At 42.2% G+C, this 5,467-nt stretch overlaps 1 pseudogene; it reads left to right on the forward strand.

The window, feature by feature from the left end:
* The first annotated feature begins 3,774 nt into the window (after positions 1-3,774).
* LOC112392877 (cleavage and polyadenylation specificity factor subunit 7 pseudogene) lies at positions 3,775-5,181 on the forward strand (annotated as a pseudogene).
* Positions 5,182-5,467: the final 286 nt, after the last annotated feature.

Raw genomic sequence — 5,467 nt, forward strand, 5'->3', positions numbered from 1 at the left:
GTCCCTGGACATTATAATTTAGTCTTGCCTATTACAAAATATATTTTAAGTTTTAACTTAATGATCTCTTTCTTTCCCTTACATTTTATCTGCGTCCTTCGACTGGCAGAGTTTCCCACAGCCTGGATTCTGTTGAGTGCATGCTCGTGGTGTAATTCAACAGGTTCTCTGTCCTCTGTATTTCCTGCAAATTGGCAGCTGGATCACGTTGATCCTGTTGTCAAGGCAAGCAGGTGTCGAGCAATTCTGTAGTAGGCACATCAGGTTGTCTCCCTCGGTGTGATGTCAGCAGCCATTGGTGATTATTACTGCCTGTTATCTAGTAGTTCACTTGGTTTGCAGAATGGAGATATTCTAATTTTAATAATTTCTACTCATTTGTTAGTTGAAACACTATTATAAAGAGATACTCCCCCAATCTATTATTTGGTTACCCAGTGGTATATAGTTCATATAGAAAGGCAGGATAGATTCTTTGTTTTTATTTAAACCATTTTTCAAGATAATGAATTGATGCCCTATCACATTCTGAAGGTGATCAATTCTTTTTGAGCTCATAGATTTAAACATATTTGATTTGTTTTAATCCATCAAAATTACTATTATCATGACTGAAGCTCCAGTTCTCTCATCTTTGGCCAGTGAAATCTTCTTCAGGTGGGCTGTGAAATGTTTTGAGGTGATCCTAACAGTCTTTGATAACCTCCTTGGTATTTGATAGACAAGATATTCCAGGCTCATCTTGTCATTTTCTGCCACAGACTTGGAATTAGCCATTTTTTCCAGAGGCTCTGGTTTCTTTTAGTGAGAAATAGTATTTCAAGGCCACAGTGTGGGCCCTAGGGATGCTCATTGCTAATAGGTCGGTCATTGTTTCTACTCAGTCTCTGCCTTTGTCTGTCTCTATATATTTATATATGTATATAACTTTTATATTTATATAACATATAATATATAAAAACATACTTTTTGAATCATTTAAAAATAAGTTGCAAATATCATGACACTTCACCCCAAATGACACTTTCAATGACTTGATAATATCATCTAACATACAGTCCACTTATCTTCAAAATGGCATTTACATATTTTTAAAATCCAAGATGAGGGGACCTCCCTGGTGGTGCAGTGGCTAAGACTCCAAGCTCCTAATGCAGGGGGCCCAGGTTCGATCGATCCCTGGTCAGGGAACTAGATCCCACATGCATGCTGCAACTAAGGAGCCCGAGTGCTGCAACTAAGGAGCCCGACTGCTACAACTAAGGAACCTGCGGACTGCAACTAAGGCACCCACGTGCTGCAACTAAGGAGCCCGCCTGCCGCAACTAAGGCCTGGTGCAACCAAAATAAATAAATAAATAAATAATTTTAAATAATCCAAGATGAAATCCAGATTCATGCATTATGTCTGGCTGTTACATCTCTTTCGTCTCCTTTAATACAGAATAGTATCCCTCTGCCTTTTCTTCTTTCTTTCCTGACACTGACATTTTGAAGAAGCTGAGTTACTGTCTTATAGATTTACCACAATTCTGGATTGGTCCTAATGATAAGATTCAAGTTAAACATTTTGGCAAGACAACTACATAAATGACATTGTGTATTTCCCCCTGTAGCTTATGAGAAAGAGGTACAGAATGTAAATTTTGTTCTGTTATTACTGAGAAACAAGTTTGATCACTTGGTTAAGGCGCGTCTGCCAGATATCTTCACTGTAAACATATTTTTTCATTTTTGATTAAAGAAGAGTCTGTGGGGTAATAATTTGAATAATATAACTATCTTATTCTCCAACAAACTTTCACCCAATGGTTTTAGCATCCTTTATTAATCCTTGCCCAAATCAATTATTATATAAGGGTTACAAAATGATGATTTCTAATGAGATCATTTTGTTTCTATTTATTATCTCCTTCTCTCTAAGTTATTCTTCTATAAAGATCTTTTCCTCTTTTCTCTTTTTCTATCTCTCTCTCTGAGTATCACTAGGGGTATCATGGACTTTCAAAATGATATTCCATATGGCCAGTGGCAACACCTTTGAGCTGGCTCCTTCAAAATGTTTTGTCCACTTTAGCTTTCTTGTCACAATCAGAAGGGCATTTTATAGACTATATGGAAATACATAATATAAGGTCACACACCACTTATCAATTTCTAGCACAGTGACCAGAATCCTGTCACATTTGTTGAAATGAACTAAATTTGCACCCTCCTGAACCATGTCCCTTCTTGGTATGAGTCCAGCCAGCAAAGAGCATTGCAAGTGTTACTGAAGGAAAGAGAGGGTGGTGGGGTGGGGTTTGGGAGACAGGCCTAGCCAGGACTGAATTCTGCTTCTAGTCCATTAATAGCCTAATAGACCATTAAGGTCTCAGGAAGTGGTTCAACCTCTCTGAGTTTCAGTTTGCTAATTTGTTAAAAAGAGAGAGAGAGAGAGAATAATAAGATCTATCTGATAGGAGTGACTCTGAGGTTTACAGAGTGTCTGGTTCGCTGCAGGCATTCAGTAAATATAGCAATCACACCGCACCCAGAGTCTGAAATATCGAATGGCATAAAAATCCAATTTAATACTCGGTTTTTGCTTTCTGTTCCAGAAGGAAAGACTCATCAGGGAGGGAGCCTGTTGAGGGCTGCCCTTGGGTACAGATTTGGTAGGAGTCTATCTTGTTTCTATCCCTTCCATGACTGAAAGATGAGATCCTGATTTGTGAGCGGAATTTTTTTCTGTCTACAGATAAGTGTTTGTCTCCTCTCTGGGTTCGTCCACCCTCTCCCTCTTTCCTTCTTTCTTTTTTCCTTTCTTCCTTTCTTTTGTATCATGGTAAAATAGATACAACATTAAATTTATCATTTTAATCAAAGTGTACAGCTCGGTGGTACTAGGTACATTCACATTGTGAAACCACTGCCACCATCCATCTCCAGAACTTTTCATCTTCCCAAACTGAAACTTCGCACCCATTAAACACTAACTCCCCACCCTCCCCTCCCGCCCAGCCCCTGGTAACTACCAGTCTACTTTCTATAAATTTGACTACTTTAGGTTAACTCATATAAGTGGAATCACATATTTGCCTTTTAGTTTTTGTTTAACAGTTCATACCTCATTTCTCATTTTAAAATGTTTTGTTGCAAGAGGAAAAAAATACAATGCAGTATAAAACGCTGACAGCATCAAGTTTCTTATACAGTTTTCAACCTACCAGAAAGATAAACAAATAACCGACAACAGAGGGACAAGGCTTTTTTTTTCTGTTTGCTCTCAGTATTAAAGCTAAAAGTTGTATTATTGAGTAAAAACAAAATAAAAATGGGGAGACAAAATTCTCTGGGTAAATGGCTCTTCTGGCATTCTATATCTTTTCCTCAAATTATCACCTTATTTTGTTATCTCTACATTTTAAAGACACCCAGAACTGCCCTTTGAGGATAAGCACATCACTTACCACTGGATGGGTTGGACAGCTGTCATGTTCTGAGGGGAGGTTGGGTTAGGTTGGGGGACGGGGGGAAAATGCTACAACCTGTAGCCTCTTTCCCAAGGCAATGTGCCTTTTTGACCCTGGGGAGATTCCCTCAGTGACTGATTAAGGGCTATGTTAGAAATGTCCAGAGAACAGAGGAAGAATTCAGTCCAATTCAGTCTCTCACCGCTGAGCCAGAGGTCTCCAGTGACCCTACCTCTCCCGTGCCAAGTCTCACCTTATATGCCCCATCCCTTCTCATATGAGATGCAGCTTGCCGTGCGGGCAGAAGTACCATCCCTCCATGGGCACTGTAGGACCCTGTTGCCGCGCCTCCTTCGGCAGAAACCACATCACAATTTGGGTGTTATGGGAAAAGCAATCCCATTTGTTGATGTTCGCCTTACAGCCCTCACATGATAGAAGCAGCAGTACTAAGCCACCTCTTCCTGTTCACCAGGAGTCAACTCCAAGCCCAATAAGCCCTGTAATTCTGCATACCTACAGTGGCCTGAGTAACAGACAAACTGCTGTCTATGTGAGCAGCTTCTCCTGCTGGACCACAGACAAGTAGCTGAGCCAGGTTATTCACTTCATAGGAGTCTGTGGTGTGGTGGAGTTGAAATTTACAGAGAGTGGAGCAAATGGCCAGTCCAAGGGGGTATGCTGAGGAGGTGGAAGCCTCTGAAAACCGTCTGCAAAACTGTTGGAAATTCTTGCCAGAAAAGTACTTAATGGAGAAAAAGTGGATGCGAGGTCAGCCACCTGGCAGAACCTGCCACAGTTTGAGGCAGGGGCTCAGAACGTGAATGTATTTGAGTGACAAGAGTGGAAAAAGCTCCATGGGACCATGCCCGAGATTCTAGTGGTTCTGCTGGTGGATGGGCCACACTCTGAGCAACTTGTACTCTCATTCGTCCACATGGATAAGCCCCTCAGTGCGCTGCCCGACTTCAATTGCCCTCCTTCAGCCCTTCACCTGATGGGTCTGGTCCCAGTCCCAATTCCATCCCTACCACTTCTCTCCTCAAGCTTTGGAGTCCCTCCTCTTCCTTCTGGCATCTACCATGAACATCTCATGCCCCTCCATTATCTCCTTATTTAGCTGTACCTTCTCCTGGGTCATCCCACAGCCTTTACCTCGATCCAGCCTTCTCTCCCCCACCAAATGCTACAGTGGGGCCTCCACCAGATATTTACGTGAAGGCCTTTGGCCCCTCTATCCACCACTGCAGCCAAGATTTGGGCTTTCCACCCTCTATGGTGAGTGAAGCTGAATTTGGAGAGATCGTGAAGCAAAAGAGAGCAACTTCCAACAGTGCCACTTCCAAAGTGATTTCTGGAGCCCATGCAGGGGATGACAGGGACTTGATCGAGATGATGCTTGCAGCTATTACTGTTATCAAACAGTCTCAGGTCGTCAGTGATGAGTGTTGCTCTGTCCTCATCTCCCCCCTTAAGAGCTTCATGGCACTGAAGCCAAGTCCTACAGTGTGGGTGCCAGCAGGAGCTCTTCCAGAAAAAGACATCTGTTCAGAGATTGTCTAGCTGGTCCCAAGAGAGCAGCAGGAGGCACCAGGACCTGTTCCTTAATGAAGATCAGCATGATGATTATTTCCAAGAAAGGAACCAGGAGCCCAAGAGATACCAGAATAAAGAATGGGACTGGCACCATTCAGAAAGGAGTCTGGTTGGAAGGAAATTTTTTTAATGGACTTGCATCTCCTCACCTTCATCAGGCATGTAGGTGGATGTACCTGAGAATCTGAAGCCCTGGATTCCTCTGAGTGGGAAGAAACATTCCCTTCTATCTTGCTAGAGAAGAGCAGCACCCCCTTTGCCAACAGGTGACACAAGGGCTTTACCTGAGGCAGATGTAAGATGATACTTGTCCTGATCAAGATTGACCCCAGCTTCCGTCATTGCCATCAGATTATTTTTACTGAAGTATAGTTGATTTACAATGTTGTGTTAGTTTCAGGTATACAGCAAAGTGA

This window comes from Neophocaena asiaeorientalis, unplaced genomic scaffold (assembly GCF_003031525.2).
Source record: "Neophocaena asiaeorientalis asiaeorientalis breed wild unplaced genomic scaffold, Neophocaena_asiaeorientalis_V1.1 scaffold547, whole genome shotgun sequence".
Lineage (NCBI taxonomy): Eukaryota > Metazoa > Chordata > Mammalia > Artiodactyla > Phocoenidae > Neophocaena > Neophocaena asiaeorientalis.